This window comes from Xiphias gladius, chromosome 18 (assembly GCF_016859285.1).
Source record: "Xiphias gladius isolate SHS-SW01 ecotype Sanya breed wild chromosome 18, ASM1685928v1, whole genome shotgun sequence".
Lineage (NCBI taxonomy): Eukaryota > Metazoa > Chordata > Actinopteri > Istiophoriformes > Xiphiidae > Xiphias > Xiphias gladius.
In genome coordinates, this window is record NC_053417.1 from 9,174,352 (window position 1) to 9,196,935 (window position 22,584).

The 22,584-nt window shown below is 39.5% G+C and overlaps 1 protein-coding gene across 2 annotated transcripts in view; it reads left to right on the forward strand.

Moving 5' to 3' along the window:
• The window catches only part of LOC120803621 (helicase ARIP4-like), an 88,484-nt gene that overhangs the window by 682 nt on the left and 65,218 nt on the right, over positions 1-22,584 (forward strand). The window lies entirely within an intron of this gene.

Sequence of the window (22,584 nt, forward strand, 5' to 3'; positions counted from 1 at the left end):
AGCCCCGCGGAGATGAACGAACACCTAAATCTGTAGCATGCTTACCCAGCAGCCAGTTGGGCTAAAAGGGTGAACTAAAAAGGAAGTGGCTAAAGCAGAGAGCTATGTAAATTGAGGCTTAAATGTCAAAGTTAAAAACACTTAGAGCAGCCATGACCTGCTGCTCTGCGGGTTTTGTAGCGGAATCCCTACGGTTGCTGTCAGTTTCCAGGGTAATTTAGTGAGCTCTGTGTCAAATGAAGCCCAAAGGTTGCAGCAGAGGCGTTCAGAGGTTAAAGGGCAGACGGTGAGCCTCAGGCCGGCTCGAGGCTCACCGTAGCGCTTTTGCTTATGAGGCGACCAGGTGGTACACTCCCCCCCGCAGTGGTAGGAGAGGTAACGGCAGGAAGTGAGGCGGTCAAGAACTTCAAAACCCTGGGAGAAGTTAAAATTTCCTTTGTCCACTCACTTTCAGGGGAAAACTGCCATCGCCGCTACTTTTGAGTTGATGATACCTCGACACTCAGTAGAGACGTGACTGGTGCTGAAATAAGGGCGTAGATGAAGGGGTAGCACGTGCCTGTGTAATTGGCTGGCTCAGCGACCACTCAAAAACATTTTTTCGGTTATACAAGCTCGAATGAGACTGAAAGGGTTGACAGCAAGTCACACGTAAGAGCTGAAGACTTGGGACTTGAGACTTGACTCAGACCTGGAATAAACTTAAAGGTTTTGAAAGGGTACACCCACGATTTAGCGTTGCACTCACATTGGACCATTCAACCAAAAACGATCAAAATCGATGCAGTCGTTGATCAATCTGTGATCGTCTTTTTTTAGTCGACGCATTCTTCGTTCCTGTCAAAACCTGGCACCTACGTTACCCTCAGTGCAACTCGTCAGAGATTTGTGTGTTGGCGTGTTGCGCTAGTAGCGGCTAATGGAGCTTTGAGGCGCGTGACGTCACTTGAGGCAGTTTATCAGATTTCACGTAACTGCCTCTGGAGTCACAAAAAAATTTTTTTCACATTTGCCGTAGTACTCCCCAAGACCTGTAAAACAAACTTTTATGTGTAAAATCGGCAGTGTAAAAACACACCTGCAATACAGGATTTGAAAGCCCCACAGCATGTATTTTAATTAAAGGGTAATTCTGCGTCTTCTCAATCTGGTGGCATAGTGTCTCAGTCATGCACTGTTCATTTATGGTTCGAAAAAGAACGTTGAATTTGAATTTGAAAACATGCATTTAGACTACCAGAACAAAAGTGTATGTTTAGCTGCTCGCAAGCATTGGAAACATTTAATTATATTACAGGAAAGATTTCAGGTAAACCTCTCCATGTTGATCTGACAGTTGGGCTTTTCCGTCTCTGGTGTGACCACTTTCACACTATCCGCTTCAGTGATTTCCTCCATTTCCCAGAATGCCTTTTTACAACCCCCTAGAGACGTTACTTGAGCTTGATGCATACAGTAGGAGGGAGGCGTAGAGAGGTGAAGAGCTGGAGCAGAAGATATTCCATCTGAGAGTCACACCCTTGAATCAATACCCAGCGTGCCTTGTAGCTGCAGCACATTCTGGTCAATTGAAATAACTGTGGGTGTTACATCTTGTACTATGGATTTCTGTCTGTATGACTGTTTAATATGTTCTTAAAAATGCAACTTTAGACAGACACCCTTGCTGACTGATTTTGTGAGATCCGCAGAAACATTTTTAGTTGAAGTTTTGAGATTTTTTTTTTTTTTTTTTCCCCTCCTGCTGCAAAAGAAACACTTTATCTGTCGTCTTTGGCCAGTTATTTATGAATACACTACAAATTAACAACATTAACCTCCTGTACAATTACAAGGTATAAAGGCATTAGTCTGTTGGTGTGTTTACCTTGAATTATTATGTGTCATTTGGTAAAGCTGCATCAGATATTGCAGCTGTCACTGTTGCAGTCAGAAGTCTCTTTTTTGGGAACAGGAATATTTTGGTTCCACTTGACATACTCTTACAGGTTGAAAGACGCGCGGCAGGAGAATTATGTCCTAATAGTCTGTTTCTCAGGCTTTACCGTCTGCTTCTGCTGTCAGTGTTGATTCAGAGACTTTGATCTTTTAATCTGATATTGGATCAGGTATTCAGCAAACCACTTCAGCCAGATGCAACCTGAGCTGATGACAACCTCTTGCTTTCTTCTTTTTTTGTGCTATCGTTCATTCTTTCAGTCTAAAAACAATATTGCATAAAGTGAAGGTTTGTTTGAGCTTGTTTGAGTGTGCGTCTCATTTAGTGAAGGTCAGTATGTCTTTGAAAATCTTAAACCTGCAGTAACTTGCTGTCAAATTATAATTTTTTTTTTTTTAATTTAATGGATCCAGACTTGCTGCGGTTGTGAAGATATGTGTTGGTGTTGTGAAAGTTACAGCGCATGTTTGCTTACATCAGACTGTCTGGAACAGATGCTTTGAACTTGGACATGTAAGAGCTATTGAAAAGACTGTTCAGAGGACATATGTGTCTTGTTCAAAGATTTACGTGTGTGTGTGTATATATATATATATATATATATATATATATATATATAAAATAAATAAGCCATTTCTGATTTGGTAATCTGTGCTTTATCCATTTTTCTATATTCTCTGAAGAATGTTGAAGAAAATTATAATGGGCCTCATTCACCAATATCTTCTAAGTTTTTTGTCTTAAATTTGGCCTTGAGAAAGCTCCTAAGAAAAGTCTACGCCAGTTTCATGATGTGTGCTTTAACCGCAGAATTGTTCGCGCCTGTGTTCTTAGAATGATGAATCCCATTGTCCTCGTAAATTTAAGGCACGTGCTAGTTATTCCTACTTAGCATTGCTAAATGCCCCGCTAGTCCCCATAAAAAGGCATGTGTGCGCACACAGGAATTAAAAAAAAAAGTTGAGAGAGAGAAGTCAAGAATGTCTAAAGACAGTGGTGCACCGGACTCCAAACGTAAGAAAAACTTTAGTAATTCTGAAGTGGAGCTACTGCAGCAGGAAGCGAACAGCAAACGAGCTGGCATATTTAGTAGCATCAGTAGTAGATATAAAATAATAAATAAAAAAAAGAGATATGGGATGCTCTTACTCGTTCAGTGAATGCTGTATCCGAAGAAGAGCGTACAACTAATGAATTTTTAAAAAACAATGGTTTGATCTCAAATGTGTGCTGACCACTGGAGAGTATAAGGTTTGCCTAGAATTCTCTAAGCTGGACCAGTGCAACAGGGCCATTATTGGAAATACAGCACTCTCAGCTGTGCCATCAGCTGAGCATTTGGACACAGACCTGGGTCCAATGTCAGCAGTTTCATCTCCTAGGCCATCTCCTATCTCAGAATCAGAAGGTAAGCTGGTTTTTCAGAATTAATACAATTTGACGGTACATTTTATCTAAAAGCTGTGGCTGTAAAACCCTGGAACATGTGACACATTCAACATGTAAACGCCAGTGTGTTAAATCTAAAGCAGGTGATTATTTTGGGGAATAAGTGTTCTCTTCTTCATCATGTCCATGTGTTTAAAAAGTGTTACCTAAGTTAGTAGTTTGTATTCCAAATTTCAACATTTGCTTTTGTAGTGTAGACCAAATATTGCATAATTGAAATCCCCCAAAATAAAAGGTCATTACAGTGGTTTGGTTTTTATCATTTATTTACAGAATAACTCCTGCTGAGGCAGCCACTCTCTGAGGCAGAACCTGGCATTTTTTTATTCCATGTGAGCACCCGGGTCCTGTTCAACTGCCCCATATCTGATCTCAGATGCGGTCCTGGACAACCCAGAAAGAGATGGCCCAAACGCTTACACAGATATCCTCAACACTGGACTCAATCTCCGAGAGATTGAACATTTAAAGAAATAAATACAAATTTTAAAAATGAAGATATGCATGGAAACCTGTTACGTTTTGTGATGCATTTCTTTCCTGAGATTAATTATAAGCAATACATAACCACACGGTAAAATTTAATTTTAAAGGCTTTAAAAGACTTTATTTAGCCTCTGGTCATGGTGGTGGCTGAGGGGAAGTGGTACACTATGTTTCATGCTGATGTTTTGTAAGACAGCAGGCCATGATTATCCTACAAACCTAAAATGATGAAAAGATGCCCAAAGATTATAAAATTCATAAAAAATGTGATGGCATTTGGCTGAGGTAGTCTAATGTTTTTGCAAGAGTCAAACTCAATTTCCCAGCTGTTCTCTTTATATACCCCTTCCCCAGTTTGTTTACTCAAAGATGCGTACCAATGAGCCGTGCGTCTTCAGCAGCAGCTTGTTCGAGGCGCTTACCCACAGAACTGTTCTGTAAAATGTAGGAGTCGTGTGCACCGCCTGGGAAGCCAGAGACCACATTCAGAATCTCAATACAAATGTTCGGACTTCACCACACTTCCTGGGAAGTCTGCAAATGCTGAGGGCTGTCCAAACCCAAAATTCATCCAAATGACAAGGGGCCTCAAGCGGACTTTTTGCAGACTTCCAGAGAGTCAGACTTCACCAGACTTCATTCATATAATCACCCACAATTCATTGCAATACAGGCGTAACTTTGTAGTTTTTCCAACTGCCCACTAAAAAAAACAGAAAGAACTTATTATAAATGTGTAAAACGGTTACTTTATTAAAACGTTACTTTAATCGTGTAGGCCAGAAATCATATTCAATCACATAATGATACAGAAATTTGTAGATCTATAGGCTATAGAGGTAATCAAAATGCTTTTTATTATTCTAGTCCTTAAGTTATGGTAGTCTATAAAGCCATGCAGTGAAATGACAAATGTATTGGATAAGAAAAATGTCGAAAAGCAACAAAAGAACGTCTTCAAATGTAAGTAATACCCAGTTTATTTAGCCATCTTCTGGTCCATATTTACAAACATTTCTGTTTTTGAATGTATGTAGCCTATAGGCCTGTCTATCAGCGGCTTATAAAGCCTTGCAGTCTCCTGCCCTCAGAGGCTTGACGTGATGACAGTAAACACGTCACGGTACGTACGACTGAAGTCCGCAAGGGCTCAGTCCGCAAATCCGGAGAGTGGATGGAGGGTGGACATTTGGATTCTCCCAGAGCCCCCTTCTGGCTCTGGAAGCAAAAAGGTTGCTCTTGATATAACAGATGAGTTTTACATTTATGAAGTGGTGTCGCTTACCGTTGAGATATGGGATCTGGAGAGGCTGCCTTAATGCGCATGTGCGTGCAGTCTATTGCGCCAATGGTGCGGGGTAGACCAGCAGACCAGTCCTTTCTTGACTGGGACCTGTATAGGTGTATATGGGAATGTGATGTATTATGTGGCCAGTTGATTTTTTTTACATCCATGGCTTGTTGGAGAGCGGGGCTGATGGATGCCTGTGATATGCCCACTCTATCTCCCAGCTCCCTCTGAAATGTCCCAGTGGCTATAAAGCCCAAGGTGGAGAGTACCCGCAAGTGTGGTGGTACAGGATTAGACGGTCTGGTATGGCTTTGCAGTGCTGGCTCCAGACTATTGCAAAGTTTCATGAGGACAGCTCTTGGTAGCCTTAAACATGCGTAGGGGTACTTGTCATGCTCTGCAGATAGGTCTACGTGGCCCTGGAAGATACATTCCCTCCTCAGGCCACGATCTGCAACATCTCGAAGCAGCAGTAAATATGCCATTGTTTGAGTAGGCCAAGGGTGCAAAAAGTGCGTTACTTTGGGCCTATAAGTAGCATGATCAATCATGTGATCAATGACTGATCTATCCTAATTAACATAACTGATGTGAATTGAAGTGTTAGTGTTGTGTTAATGTATTTTAAAAGACCATTATGCTTTTAAAAATAATGTAAATAATTATTTGAACATTTTTTAAACAATAAAAATATTATTGAAATTTAAATAATTTATACAACTGTAAAATTGAAGAAAAAACAATAACCAGTCATTTTACACAAACACGTCAGCACTCAAATGTGTGTAAGTGTGCTCTTTAGTCTGTGTAGACTCTGCTTTTACTTAAGAAAAAATCCCAGATATGAAAACATTGGTGAATTACAGAATCTTCATGAAAACTGCGTAAGTAGAACAGTTGGTATATTAGGCTCAGTGTTTGCGGACTTGTTTGACTTGATAGCTGGCCTCAAACACTGATCAAGGTAAGTTTTTGGTTTTTTTTGTTTTTGCTTGTAGACCTGTTTAACCCAGATTCTCCACTTAATTCTGAAAGGATGATGTGGGGGCGCTTCTGTGATGCTCTCCTTTTCATCCCTCCCTTCACCCTTATATCACTCCTTCAGTTTGTTCCTGCTAACGAGCTCAGCGGGCGGCTGAGTACAGGAACAGAACAGCACAGCAGTGATTGAAGGATGGAGGGAGGGAGGAAGGTGGCTATTCCTGGCCTGTTTGACATTTATGCACATTAACGGCAGTTGAACACCAGATGAGATTTCATCTGTCTATGAGAGGGGAGGAACGACATGTGCACAGCATGAGAGTGCGGGTGGCAATGTCAAGCAGATATGCTGTTTGACTACTAGTAAGTAGTTTGCAAGGGAATACTATAATTAGTTTGCACATTTCAGTTGTTCCCACACATGTCTGGTTGTAAGATTTTAAATTCTAATTGGACTTTAAATGGATACTGGAGAGAATCATAGGAGCTGTGGCTGGATATCATCAATCAACTGACCTGTGTCAATCAGCATCCCATCACTTCTCAATTGCTGTAGCCAATTGGTTAGGTAGCTTGCAAGAATAAACCATAAATTCAACTGAGTGTTTTTCAGACATTTGTAAAAGGATTCTATTATGATCATAGTTAGTCAACAAGAATCGTGAAAATTAGAAAAGACAAAGTCTGGGTGAAACAAACTTCTTTCTTCAAATGCTTGACTCAAATTATGTTGGTGGAAAATGACCACAGGTGAAGTGATCATGCTTCATGTGCATATACTGTACTTAGTGCTGCACAGTGAATAATTTTGAGGATTCCTGAATTAGTGGCAATGCCTTTTTTTCATGTTTTTAATTCATCTAAAAGCTCTGATGTGGTTGCAAATTGCTCCCTTTTTTTAAACATAATTTTTTTGGCAGTGTTTTTCCCTTTATTGGACAGTTCATGCTGAAGAGGTAGACAGGAAACAAGGGGAGAGAGAAAGAGGAGTATCACGTAGCAAAGACCCCAGGATGTTGCTGTTATGTGGCATGTGCTGTAAGCATTCAAGACACACCCAAAATAGTTCCATTTTGAATGTGTAAAATGGAAATAAAATAAAAGTTGCCATAAGAAACACCTTAAAGAAAATGTTTGGAAAAACTTGAGCAATTCGGGAAACAACAGATCAGCCAAGCCTTGGAAAGAAAAGGCCTGATTATGAAAAACTTTAACAAAAGAATTGCTTTCGATGATGATTTGAAACCAGGCAACAAACCAGTGCATATTATTTGAAAAGTCTGCCTCCTGGGTTGTAGCTGTGTCTTAAATTAAGAAACATATATTATTAAAGGCATTTTGTACACAAGGATTACAGTTAGACAAACTTAGTTCCGTGAGGAAAAAGATTTTCATTTAATGTTAAAAAACCAGATGAATGTGATTAATATTAAAGATCATAACATCAAGTAGAACTTTTAGATTGGGACTCATTTGTCCATAGCCAAAGTGTTAAATTAGAGAGTAAGGAAAGAAAGGATGATAACTGTCTCCCTGAGATAGAAATGAGGACAAAAAGGGAGGTTAGACCAGAGACCCACATGGCTTCTCGAGCTTGTAGAATCCTAAAACTGCAAGAAAGTGATGGAAGCAGCAGTGTCTCTTTGACCTACACCCCTTGTAAAACAGTAAGAGAGACAGTGCTGGATGCTGGGCAGATTGGCCGGACAGACCTCTACTGCTAACATTCAGCGACGACTGAAACATCACAGCAGGGAGTTTAGATTTAAGTAAAGTTTTAGTTACAGTTTTTCCCCTTCTCCTTATGGCCCGCAGTTTAAATCACCAAAGCAGAAAGGGAGGAAGGGATGAGAGGAGGAAACCAGCGGGACTGAGACGCTGACCCCTGTCTCTTTTTATGTTTTAGTAATACCTAAAAACAAAATGAAGGAATCCCATGGACTGGAGTGTGTCTGACTTACTAAACTGTTACGTTTTCATCTCTCATCAAGACAGGTGAAAAATTATGAAATCGCATCTCTTTCATTCTTGTCAGAGTCGTGGAACTATGAAGGATAAAGGATTAGATCGCTGTCTTACAGCATTGAACCTGCTTTACATTATACTTGTCATGTTACACATGCATATACCTCTAAAGCCGGAGTTGGAAGTGTAGATCTGTCTTTTTGGCTCTCTTTTTCCTGTTCATGTTTGCTGATCATAATATAGTAAGCAATGAAGGGAAACTTGGATAAAGGCATGTAAGCGATCACAGCAGTAGGGTCGCTCCTGTGCTGTCGTTTAGTGCTCGGTCGTGATAAATTGGTTTTGTCCGAGCTAATGATGAGATGTGACACTCAGCACTAGTGCAAGCTAAACAAGCTAAAAACAGATAAAAGATGCACAGAGCTGTAGATTATCCGTGGGTTAAACTCATTGCCAACCTTTTCTGCTTCAGTGTTTTAATGTTAAATCTAAAATAATTATTTTCTGCATTAACAGATGATGGAAGTGTGGATGAAAGATGTATGGTCAGTCATAGAAGTAGTGTTCAAGTGTTGTATAGTTGTGACTTCTTGTATTGTGTGTGCTGTTCATTCAGCAGTAAAATAAAGAAGGGCATTTGTAAATTCTGAGGACACATATAGACAAATGAGTGTTGCTACTCAAGGCTGTGTGTGTGCTCTTACCTGTAGTAAGGTATATGACTGAGCATATGGCTGCCTTTTTTTTGCCTCTTGACTATTTTTCCTTAGTCAAGCGGGTGTTGTGGAAAATCCCACGTACTGCTGATACACTCCCTTCAGGGCCTAATCCTGCAGGGAATATCTTAACTTTTAATTATTCAACATCGTCTTTCTCAGAATGTGCTCACTCCTGAGTTTTTCCTGCCGGAGATGAGGCTTTCATTGATGATTGCAGGCCTGTTTGGATTTGTCACATTTTTACTGCTTGTCTCCTCTGCGAAGAGGGAGTGTGCGTGTTTCTCTGGGCCTTAATGTCAAAATATAATGAAAAAATTTGTCACATCAAAAAGCTACTGGATTTATACAATGAACACAGCTGAACCATATGGATTAAATGAGAAAATGAATTCATCTTTTTTTTTTGGCTGTGAATGTTCTGAGATATTAATCCAACGCGTGTTTTTTGATTTGTATTATTTGTTATTTGATTTGTGTGATAGGTTTGATGGATTGTATGATATTTTTATGTAATATATTAATACGTGCTGCGATAAAACGGGATTGGCTAGACATAAGCAACACCCAGAACCTGCCCATCTTGTGAGAGAAAGCTACACCACCACCGACTCTTCTTATGCTATAAGTCAAAACATTAGTTGCTGCACCCTATTAAAAGCTCTTACTATTACCATGTTCTCCAGGTCTCATTTTTCCAGGTCCATCACAATTTCTTAGATCCACAAGTTATTTATTTATTTATTTTGTGTGCAACAAAACCGGGATTCAGTGTACTGTCATATATGACAAAGAAAAGCAGTGAATCCTCACATTTGAGAAGCTGGAACTAGCAAATGTTTGGAATTCTCTCTTTAAAAATGACTGAAACAACTAATTGATTAATTTTCTATCGACTGACCAATTGATTAGTGGACTAATTTTTTCAGCTGTATTTTGAACATATTTTAAGGATTCTGATTAGGCACGTAGTTTTAGGATAGGATCAGTGGTACTGGATTATATCAGGGAGGGTCCTCTCAAATATAGAAGGACAGTTGTGTGTGTCTGTGTTTGTGTCGGTAAATCTGTGTGTGCATATTCCACTTAACCTAATGGCTCTTTAGACCTGTAGGAGCACGTGTTACTATGGAGCAGCTCTGTCCAACAGATGGTTGCATAACTGGTGTTTGTGTTTGTGTGTCTGTGTCTAGATTGTAGCAGTTGTTAGGGTTGAGGTTTAATTTGTTGACCAGTGACCCCCGATGAGCTAGGCTCTCTCCTCTTACATTTGTATCAGTGTGTTGGTGTGTCTGTGCATGTCTGTGTCTGGCTGTGTTTGCCTGTGTAGATGCACCTGTTATTGTTGACATTAGTCATTTGTTGACCAGTATCCATGGGTACACCTCATGCTCGTCTGTCCTCTCTGTGTCCCATCTAAATTACATCACTCATCGTGTGTAAGTGTGTGAATATCTCCATGTTATTGCTCTTTTTTGAACTCATTTGTTGGTCCGTAACATCTGTTCAGAGTGAGTGTTTGTCCCTTTTTAAATAACGGCACGTGTGTTTGTTTGTTTTTTTTTGAGTCCCTCAGTAGTCTCAGTGAGATGAGCCTCTAATCTAACAAGTGAACCTACAGCCGGTGGTCTGTATACTGTAGATCAGCCATGAAAAAAAGAAAACACAAAAATGTTGTATTTTGGTCTATGTTAGAACAGATTAAAAAAATCTAAATGTATGTTTAGTCATTGCTTCATGTGGAACCTGACACAACTGAGTTGTTTTGGTGATAATTATACAACAGGCGCCACGTGTGTGTGTGTGTGTGTGTGTGTGTGTGTGTGTGTGTGTGTGTGTGTGTGTGTGTGTGTGTGTGTGTGTGTGTGTGTGTGTGTGTGTGTGTGTGTGTGTGTGTGTGTGTGTCATCATGGCAAAATGTGGTTCCGGGAGACACCTACTGTATTGAGGACTAATTTGGCAGGTGTCTGTCTGCCTGTGTTTTTATGTCTTTCTCTCTGTAGACAGATCTTGTCATAAAGTCACAACTGTGACAGATGCAGTAACGAAACTATACAGATATGTAGCTGAGATCAAAATGAAGGCCGAGTTCGAAGATCTGTGTTATTGATGAGTACTGAGTACTAATGCAATAATGTAGTAATGACTACCAAGTACTCATTGGTCGGAACATCAACATGTGGACGGGCATCGCGGCTGGTGTGATCCCATTACAACATTGTCTCTAGTTTAACTCTGCAGACTTTGGTTTTGTTCCATTGATGATTAAGCTCAGGGGTCAGTGTGGTTACAAAGAACATGATATCAGTAATGAGATAGTTATTAGTTTCACATGCCAATTTGAGAGACTTAAATCTTTTAATTGCAAAATATAACTTTCAATAGATATACAAGGAGTATATTTAGGGATTAATCTGTTTATTTATTTTTTCTACAATCATTGTGTCTATAAAGTCTCAGAAAATAGTGAAAAAAAGGATGATCAGTTTCCCTTAGCTTCCTAAGGTTTGAATTTCTTACATTGTCCAACCAACAGTCCAAAAGATATTCAGTTTAAACTGATATAAGACAAAAAAAACAAAAAAAATCAGTAAAAACCTTAAATTTGAGAAGCAGGAACCAGTGAATGCTTGGTGTCTTTTAAAAAAACTGTTGCTAGTAAAACTTTCTGACAATCTGCTAAGCGACTAATGATTTAAGAAATACTTAAAATCTATAAAAAAGGCCATATAAAGGCAGTAGCCAGGGAACATTGGAAACCTAAAAATGGCTCTGGTGGCTTATGAAACATTAAGCTCTAGTATAAACAAATACCTTTAACTTACCAGCAAATGCATTTTACTTCAAATGTTTGGTGTTTTGGGGTTCGCCAACACAAAAACATCAAAAGTTTACTTTAGACACAATCGAACTCATATTTTTGATGAACAATCTGTCTTCTGCTTTTGGCTTGGTTTTCCCTGTAGGACCTAGCTAACTTTTAGATGTTTCATATGTCTGATATAAACCTGAGAGAGGAAATAAATGTTGGCAGAAACAGATGGGTAAAACTAAGATTGGATTTCTTTTAATAAACGTTTGCTGCAGCGCTAACACGGCTTAAAGAATCTGTCTTTAGATCTTGATAGTGGAAGGAAATTAACTCCTGTAGAGAAAAATGACAGCAGCTTGTGCCCGTTTATCAGATTAAAGAATATAATTGGTCACTATTAATGTTCTGAGTCATTCTTAAGGATTTGAAGGGCACAAAAACCTTTATATGTGTAGGGAATATTCCCTAGATTATCATTATTAATGTGGAAAGGTTTTTTTTCTCCAAGCACAAACTTAACCATTTCGGGTGAAGTGACATAAATTCTTTTGTTACTCATGTTGTCACTTTTTTCTTATATTTCATGTCATTTCTTCTCTTCTCACTTAAGCTGTCAAACAGCATTTTTTCTGCAATTTTGTCTTGGCAGCCGCCTCCTATTGGGGCCGAAGTTCGATATAGCACAGATAGGTTTAGCAGAGGGGACCCTTCCCCTCCAGTGTCCACACGTGAACCATATTGACCCCAGTGAACCCGCTAAACCCTCACTGATTGGCTACAGAACAGCCAGCAGTGTCCAATTGGAGATCATTTTGGCCCACTGATTCCTGAGCCCACTCCCATGGCTTCTCGACCCCTCCTCACTGATCCAGGTCACCAATATGTGTGTGTGTGTGTGTGTGTGTGTGTGTGTGTGTGTGTGTGTGTGTGTGTGTGTGTGTGTGTGTGTGTGTGTGTGTGTGTGTGTGTGTGTGTGTGTGTGACCTCTAGGCCAAAGTTAAATGCAGGCTAATCCAGAATAAACTTGTATGTGTTGTAGGTATTTATAGGTTCAAAGATAGAAATAGAAAACAGTTTGTGTGTCTAAGCGGCCTCAAGTCCAAATTACAATCAGCAGGATGCAGATGCTGGAGGAATACGTTACAAGTCAGATACTTTTAGCCTGGCTGTGGACTAATTTAAATCAACTCTGAGACACGGGTGTTTGAATGTGTGTTGTTTGACATTATGAAAACAAAGCAAACACTGCAAACACTGAACAGGCGCAAGAAATATGAAAAAATGTCTTTCTGGTCCTGAAACTGAAGCATATTGACAATTAATAGTAAGAGTAAAGTAATAGTATTAATAGTAATAATGAAGTAACATAGTGTGTTAATCAAATCAATCAATTTCTCAAAGAACAAAACTAACACTGCGTCCACTCCGATACTACACACTGATTCTAAGCAGGTTTTAATATGTAGTTTATTTACACTAGAAAAGTGACAAAATAAAGTAGACTCAAACCAGACATCGTGCATACTAAATAGTTGTTTATTTAGTGTGCTGTTGTTGCATGCTATTGTCCCACAATGCAACGCACAAAAGAAAGGGAGGAGCTGCTGAGCTGCTCACATCTGGAAAAACTGAAATAAATTGTGGGTAACGGTTATCCAGCACCAAGAAAAAAAAAGAATTGAGGAAAACAAGGAAAAAGTATTAAATCTTAAAAAACATTTTGATGCCTCTCTGTGGGTGTTAAGTGGGAGTAGCTTTTCAAAGCTTTTTAACTGGCATCCAACAATTCATAAAATGGTAAATTAGTTTTTAATTAGTCATTTAGTTTAGCTTGTTAGCATGTTAACATTTTCTAATTCAGCACCAAACACAAAGTGCAGCTTAGGCTGATGGGAATGTCATTAGTTTTGCAGATATTTAAATGTAAACTGAAGTATTAGACTAATAGAAGGTTTGACCTGATTGTGGCACTAGAGGAGAAGTCAGGGGACCACCAAAGTGATCACAATTCATTCTGGGCGGGTCATGAATGAACCTAATCGCATCGCAATCCATCCAATAAATGTCGAAACTGTTCACTCAAAACCAAAAATGTAAAGCTCATGGTGGCGCTAGTTGAAAAGTCACCAATGATAAATAAATTTGGTATAGTTCATCCTCTGGGGATTATGAATGTCTGTACATCAATTTTTGATTACATTTACTTCTTGTACCTGTGGAGTTTGAATACACTGAATGTAATTTGAATGTAATGTTATATTTTGACATTTTATAATAAGCAATAACTAATTAACAAAACATTAAACATTTTAATACACTTAAAGATTTATTAATTGATAATGAATATAATCATTTATTTTGGCAATCAGGTCTCCCTCCTTGTAAGACTTGTAAGATGTCCAGTCAGTAAATCAAACCCCCAAAGGAAACACGATTTTAAAAAGTCATCAACCTTCAACAATGTCAAAATCAGAAATCCTTTTTTTTCACTCCCCCATTCAAAGTACAACACAGCATTTTTTAAAGTATGAAACATTTGCAGGTTACTCAAACCTTTAAAAAAAAATTAGTCTTTAATGATGAAAAAAGCTGCACTGACATACATTGGGTAAAGAGCTGCATCTGTGTTTTGCAAATGCAGCTTGTATTTGAACTGTGTGTGTGTGTGTGTGTGTGTGTGTGTGTGTGTGTGTGTGTGTGTGTGTGTGTGTGTGTGTGTGTGTGTGTGTTATGTTACCTATGAACGAAAAAAAACGGGCCACCACCAGGCTTCACTATTGTTTAATTCTGTGACACAAGCGAGGGGACGTGATGCAGATCTTCTAAGTCTTTAAGCCAGTCTAATATAAAAGGAAGGTGTTATACAATATCCCTTTTTAGATCCAGAAATTGAAGTATCAGTTGTTTTATTATTCTTGCTGATGACCTGCATTTGAGAAACAGGCAGTGCATGGTCTGTTGACTTTGGTGCAGTGCATCATCTGTCTTGTAGCAGTTTCTGGTAGCTTTTTTTTTCATCGTCTTATTTGATCTATTTTTTGTGCATTCTCCCCATCACACTTTTACTCCTTTGATATGAAGACAAGGTATAAGGGGAATGCTTTGTAAAACTCAACAGCTGGGGTCAGTCCTCTTTAATTCAAAATGTAAAATGAAGATACTGTTCAGCTTCCATTCTGTCATTGATTGGGAGCTCATTTTAAAAATAGTCTGATTTCCAAAGATGCTCAGCTTTGAAGAAAAGTCAACTCAGATTTGTTTCAAATCAACAGAATCAATCAGAATAAATCAACCAGAACAGATTTTGCCAAATCAGACTTTTTAGGAAAGGTTGACTTGACGCAGTTCATGTTAATTTCCCCCTACTCCCTCTCTCTCCATGTTTGTCTCCTCCTTCCTTTAAATCTGCCTTGAGCTCCTGCGGGGTTTGTAATGGGCCCCTAGTATACACTGTTCACATTCTGACGTATGAACTCAGGGTACGAGGCCCTCGTGTCTGTGTCTGGGTGTGTGTGTGTGTGTGTGTCTGCGCGTGTGCCTTGACATTTTCAAAGAGCTGTTTGTTAGTCAGAATTACATTTAAGATAGGGTTAAGGTAAGTGGCAAGGGAATGCATTATAACAGTAAGGGTCCTTACAAGTGTGTGTGTGTGTGTGTGTGAGTGTGAGTGTGAGTGTGAGAGAGAGAGAGAGAGAGAGAGAGCTCCTTTCAAGCTCCATGAAAGAGAGGCAGGGAGAAGTGGTGAAATTAAATGTAGTGTGTGTTGTGCAGTGTGTGAGTGTACGTTGTCCTTGCATCTTGGCATATATTTTGTAGAACTTTATTTTTTCTATTGAGCTGAACAGTGGCATTATTAGGCAGATCTTATGTAAGGCAGCTTATGCAAGCAGCTGTCTTCTCACTGCCCTCCTCCTTCATCATTCGTTTTTTATTTCTCTCTCTCGCTCTCCCTCTCTCAGGGGCTTCTTTCAGGAGGTAATTACGTGGTGTCTGTGGGTGCATATGTGAAGCAGAAAGTGTTCTGTATTTTTTCCATGAAGCGCTGACTATGTAACATTTCTGTGTAAGAATGAGCCCTTATTATTCACCCGCATCACCATATGGGGCTGGGATGCAAAAGAAGGTATCGAGCCTGTATGTTCACCCCATTTAATCAAAATGTACCAGAGGATAACGTCTAAGTTGTGTGAGAGAAGTAGAAAGAAGTAGAGAAGTAGAAATTTTGCAAAAGAACTATATTTACACCCTCATTAGACTACAAAAAACAACATGTAATCAACATTAAATGACGTTGGATTTTACTGATTGTTTTTTTCAGCCTTTTAGATTTGGCACTATTTTTCTGGCAGAAGCTCTATCACATTTCTTGCAGAGCACATGACTGAATGATATTTAACATTAAAGTCAGCATTTCCCACAGGCACAATTTATTTGTTATTATTGCAGCAGGTCCGGGAAGGGAAGGTGAAAGTATGAAAACTGGAAAACAACAATGCATTCGCAAGCTAATATCTGATCAGGAAAGTTACTCTGTTTTTGTACAGTCTCACAGTCTTAATATTCAATTTCATTTTCCAACAAGTTCTCCAATCTGAATGACCATATAGGTTGCTTTTCCCTACACGCGGATACGACCCGTAGTAGTGTACCAGTTGCAGGTGTACCGAACCTTTGTCGTCACACAAGAGTGCGGAATGGTCACGGTTTGGTTATTATTAGGCAATAAAACTCTGTGATTTGGATAAAAATAAGCAAGGTTAAGGTTGTGGAACGGTCATGGATAAAGAACATTGACCATGGGCTGTTGGTTTCACACAGGATGCAAACAGCAGTCTCCTGTGTGAAAGTCCCTAATTTTGTTGAACCATCCGTCCACCCCAATTTCCTTCGTCAGCCTCGGCAGTCTTTCGTTTTCGCACAGATTATATTAAAACAAAGAAATGATAAATGCAGTATGCAGATATTGGTGGGGAATGCTCTGTATCAATGTGCAGTCCAAATAAATATAAAAAGCGCATGTCATATATCAGTCTAACCCCCCAGAAAATTAGTTACTGTCATTATAGTCCATGCTGCCACCACAGTTTCCCTCTGGCTACTAGTATCAGATTCAGGACTGTGTGATGTTTGAAAAAGAAAACCTTTCCTTCAATCAAAGATTTTTCTTCATGATTAAGATTGGAGGTGAAATAGGTGATTAATCAGTTAGCTGAGTGACAGAAAATTAATCTGCAACAATTTTCAAAATCCTTTAATCGTTACAGTTGTTTAGACAACCATCTATCGTAAATATTCTCCTTTTAAATTCTGAAATGATGAGGTTTGCTACTTGTCTTTGTAAAGTATTAGTTTAAATTAAAAGTTTTGGGGTTTTGTCCTGCTTATTTCACAAAACAACATTAAAGAGAAGAAGTCATCTTGAGCTTTCTGCAGCACTAATTAAGATCCATATGGTAGAGATAAAAGTATATAAAGCCACAATGGATTTTAAACATCTAAGGGACATCACAGTATTTTAGTACAAAAATGAAAGTTTAGCAAAAAATGCAAAATTGCAAATGTTGTGTTCAGACTTTTTCACAATTTGAGGGACTTAAATACCCAGAAAGAATTTTACAAGCAACTTCAGCTGTTTTTGCTGTGTCCATGTGTGTAGTGATCTCATGCTGGTTCCAGATACAGTGTTGTCCTATTTTTTACTAGAGAAATTTAGGTTACCTCGCTCCCTCCCCCCTCTGGTCGTGGGGGTGTTTTTAGGACACCAGACAGACCAGACTGCTCTCCTCCCCCCTGACCCTCCATACACCCACATCTCCTGTCTTTGTCGACCCCCCCCCATCATCCTTCATGCCTCCCTCTTTATTTTTACACCCCCCCCCCCAATGCTTTTTATATTTCGCCCTCATCAGCTTCCTGTTTCTATATTCACTGAATTTAAATTGCTTCTCACTCTGTCTGGTCCAGTCAAAAGTAATGCTGTACACACAATTCAGTGTTGGCTGAATCAGACGTCCTTTGAGCACCTCCTTGGCCTTCTCTATGAGTTTACGTAAGGTAAGATGATGTGTGGGGTAAAACGGGAATGTTTTCTTCTCTTTTTATTAGGATTTCAACTCTCCGTATGTGGCCATTTTTCAAGAGAGTTTCAGTGTTTTTGTAAGTGGATTGTAGGTGCTTCAGCACAAGTGAAAGCTCGTTCTTTGCATATTGAATTTGAAAGTCGTCTTCTCCCAATGTTGGGATCTTTTTTGTTACTCATCATAAAATGAAATACCAGAAAAAAACTGTGTTGATTATATTCTGTGAAATGTCTTTCATCCAACAGGTACAACATCAGGCAAAAATGAAATTATCTACTTTCCTGTGGTTTTGAAACGCTGTTTAAGTAGCTAAGATTTCTTAAGATTTCGTGGTTGACGTGATGACGCCAGTGGTTACCAGCAAGTGTGTTGATTAATACAGGTGCCATAGCCTTGTTCATGGCTGTAATGAGAGAACTGGATACTGTCGATGAGATGGAGCCTTTTTGGAGATGGAGCAAACACACCTTTAGCAGTTACTCTGTCAGAAATGCATCAGGTGGTTAATCTTTTTACAGCGCAGCGAGACATACCATGGGCTTAGAGGATTCAATTTCTTTGCGTTTTTTTTAATAAAGAAGACTGAAGAGGAAAGGGAACCGCGTTGTCTGACAGTAATACTAAACTCATGACTGAATGTTGTCTCCCACATTGGGTGAAATATACGAATGCTTTGTTTTGCGCATTACATCCAGTATGTCCTGTGAATCCCTTGAGCATGTGTAGACAATTTGAACCCCACTCAGAAAAAGCTGACTCCACCAACAGCAATGAAAACTACTCACAGAGCGCAGGTACGCAAAATAGCTGAAAAAACATAAATAGTAAAATGTTATTTGATATGATGAAAACCTTAAGGAACATAAGTTATGAGTCATATCTACAGTATTTATGTTTGATGAAAAAAAAATTTCTAAAAAAAAAATCCTAATCACGTTTCTAAACGTGATTAGGATTTTGATTCAAGCCTTTTTAGCACAACACAGATCTAACATTCTGGTTCAGATTGATTCAGTCTTGAATTGAAATTGCTGTAATAACAGTCTCTCAACTAAATGTCTATTCTGCAAGATGAATATCTGCCATCAGTCAAAGATTGAATGAAGGCTTAGTTAAAAAGCATTGTAAGGTGCTACACTGTTACTGTTGTACTGCGAACAAAAGCAGCATTTAAATTCAAAAAGTGTTCAGGTTCAGTTCCTTAATTCTCACATTTCAGTTGTTTTTTATTTAATCTAAATGTCTTTTTCTCAAAAACACAAATGTTCCTCTTTTCTCATTTTAGTTTTCACTGATTCCATGCGTAAACTGTCTTGCTCAAAGTCAGAACAATGTGATTCACCTGAGCCATTCCCCGTGGAGCAGGTAGAATGTCAGATCAGTAGAGAGCTGAAGGCAACACACTGTGAAGTTTGTAGAGGAGCTTCAAAATAGCTTTTTGCAAAGGGTGGATTCAACAAAACAAACACCTGCAGAGTATAATGCAATCCAGTGCAACAGCCCTGCACTAAATCTCACCTATATGAAACTTGTGTCAAGGATTTACACTCAATCCTGTGGTTAGATTCAAGGCTGTAATTTGTGGTGAATGACTTCATTACATTTTAATGCTTGTATAATTTTGTACACCCAGTGGACATCCTTCATAGAACTGAATCAATATACGGTCGGTTGAACATCATTTTCACAAAATTATTGCAAGGCTGTTGCATCGGATTGCATTATAGTGTAAAGGTGTTCATATGTCATGTTCACCTCCAGGTAGTTAAAAAGGCCATGTCAGGTAATAAGAAACAGAAGCAAGTGTCTAACCTCCATGGAGCTGCTCTGAACAGCAAACATATAGTGTATGTTATATAACTGTTATTTGAAAGCCTGAAGGCCCTGCTTTTCTCTAGTATTCAAAGTCACACAGAGCTTGATTGCAATGAATCCAAGTGGTTTTTGGCTGAAAGTGACTTCCAGTTTTTGCAGGGTAATAACAAACTGTACAGCATGTCTGCGGGAACTTTTGTGTGACCTACTTTTGAATATGTGTCGTGTAAGTGCACGTCAAGTCAGGATACTTTTAGGGATTTTTTTTTTTTTTAACAAGACAGATTCTTCACAGTATCATGGAAGTTGCCCTGTTTCTTTTTCATGCAGCTTACATATTTTTCATCTCATTTGGTATGTTCATGTGCACTGCTTACACCAATTTTACCTTTTACAATGCTCAGAGAACTTCTCGTCGTTGTAGCTCAGAATTTTAGATTCCATAATCAACTGACATCACTGCCAAAGTACTACTTTTGTACTGGGAATACTTTGGGCTGTGTGACCATGTCCTTACTAACATAGTTACTCCGTTTGGCTTCAAATGGCAGTGTTAGACATAGATGCACAAACAGTATGTTCACACGCACCAGTAATAGGCAAAGAAAGACCAAAGACCACCGAGCCAAAATCTGCAGCGACCACTGCCCTGGTATTTAATGTTACATAAGGATGTCGCTGATCCAAGTACTGTATGTGCTTGCTCCCAGTTTACTGTAGTGCACTTTCCCAACGGTGGTCAGTCTGTGGTTGGTAACAGTGTCACAGTTTCTGATTCTTGTGGGCAAGGGAGGTGAGTTTTTAAATCAAGAGTATGAGATTAAGCACCCACCCCACTGGAGTTTCCTCGAGCAAGACACAGGATTTCTTTGTGAGCAGCAGGTTATTTTGTGGTGGATCAGAGATGCAGCAGAAGGTAAATACCCCCCAAAAGTTCACCGTCATGACATTGATATTTTTGGTTCCTAGTGAAATGTCTCAACAATAATTGGAGTGATTGCCATGAAATTTTGCACTCACATGCATGTCTCCTTTGGATGAAATTCTAATCACTTTGTTGTTCCTCTTAACTTTCTTCCTAGCCCCGCCAGGATTTTTGTTTTGTCCTATACTTTGGTTTATAGCCAAACTCCTGCAAAATTTATAGATGCTCAACACTCAGTTATGAAAAAGGAATAAATTGATTTAAAAAAGTAAAAACTACTATAAAACTACTATAAAATAGTGTCGATAATAAATACACAGTTAGTGAAGTAAAAAGCAATGTGCGAGGTAGAATCACAGTATGGACATAAGTTTACAATTGGAACGTGCAAAGTAGATTAACAGTAATTTACCAGTAAATTAACCATAATGTGCAAATGTAAACTGAATGAAAAGTGTAATGTGGGTAAACTGTAATTGGGTACACGTTTAACAGCAGAGTACTGATGGAGATGTGCAGAAAGAGGATGGCCACAGGAAGGAAGAACCTCCTGTGGCGTTCAGCACTTTGTCACTCTGAGTCTCTGGCTGAACGTGCTCCATGGCTAAGCAGAGCACTGCATGGAGGGTGGGAGACGTTCATGAAGGAGAAGAGTTTTGACGACATCCTTCTCTCCATGACCATGGACCCCCAGGACTGAGCTGACCTTGTGAATCAGTTTGTTGAATTTGTTGGTGTCAGCCACCCTCAGGCTACTGCCCCAGCAGATCGCAGTGTAGAAAATGGCGCTGGCCAGTACAGACTCATAAAATATTCACAGCATTGTGCCACAGACGTTGAAGGACGGGAGCCTCCACAAGAAAAAGAACTGGCTCTGGTCCTTCCTGTAGAGAGCCGCAGAGTTCCCGGTCCTCTCCAGTTTGCCTTATAAGTGGACACCCAGGTATTTGTACTCCTGTACCATCTCTCTCATCTCTGGTAAGAAGAGTAGCATGAGTCCTGGATCTCCTGAAATCCACCACCAGCTCCCTTTTGTTGCCGATTTTGAGCCGCAGGTGGTTCAGCTCACACTAGTTTGCAAAAATGTCAACCAACTCTGATGCATCCAACTCTGGTCCTTCCGGTCCTCTCCAGTTTGCCTTATAAGTGGACACCCAGGTATTTGTACTCCTGTACCATCTCTCTCATCTCTGGTAAGAAGAGTAGCATGAGTCCTGGATCTCCTGAAATCCACCACCAGCTCCCTTTTTTTGCCGATTTTGAGCCGCAGGTGGTTCAGCTCACACTAGTCTGCAAAAATGTCAACCAACCCCTAATACTCTAACACAACCTCTCCTCTGATGCATCCAACAACTGCACCGTCATCGGAGAACTTCTGTAGGTGACAGGTCTCTACATCTTACCTGAAGTCCGAGGTGTAAAAGGTAAAGAGAAAAGGGGACAGGACAGTCCCCAGTAGAGCTCCAATACTGCTCACCACTGTCTGACACACAGTGCACTAATGGTGCACATACTGAGGAAGTCCAGCAAGGTAGTCCATGATCCAGGACACCAGAGGAGCATCAGCCTGCATGGCAGTCATCTTCTTCCCCAGAAGGGCACCAATATGTTATCGTTACCACAGCAACAGTGGGATGTTAACATTTCCAGTGCTACTATAGCTCTTAATCTCTTTTTTTTTTACAGTTTTCATAAGAACTTTGTATCTAAGTGTAAATTCTTCAGTAGTATAAGGGAACCTACACTAGGATAGATTCTTTAAAGGGAAAACTTTAAGAAATTAATCTTTATTTCTGTTTATGAAAGGAAAAATGGATTTTTGGCAGTGACCTACACTGATGCATTCTGATTGATAGCTAGTTTGCCCACCTTTGTGAAGACAGAAAAACAAGAGGATATAGCATGTTTACGTTGAGTAGCAGAGGTGGAAATAGTGTGACATGGTTGTATTGCCTGTGTGTGGTCACGGTCCTTGAGCTGATTTGAGGAGGTTTCACAGGAAAATGAGCAGTAGTTTTTATTTCACTGGCTTTAAAATGAGTGGAATAAAATGAGATGCAACGAGACCATGATGGTGATTTTGCTCACCACCTCTCTGCCATTTTCGAAGTACACCGCAGTATTC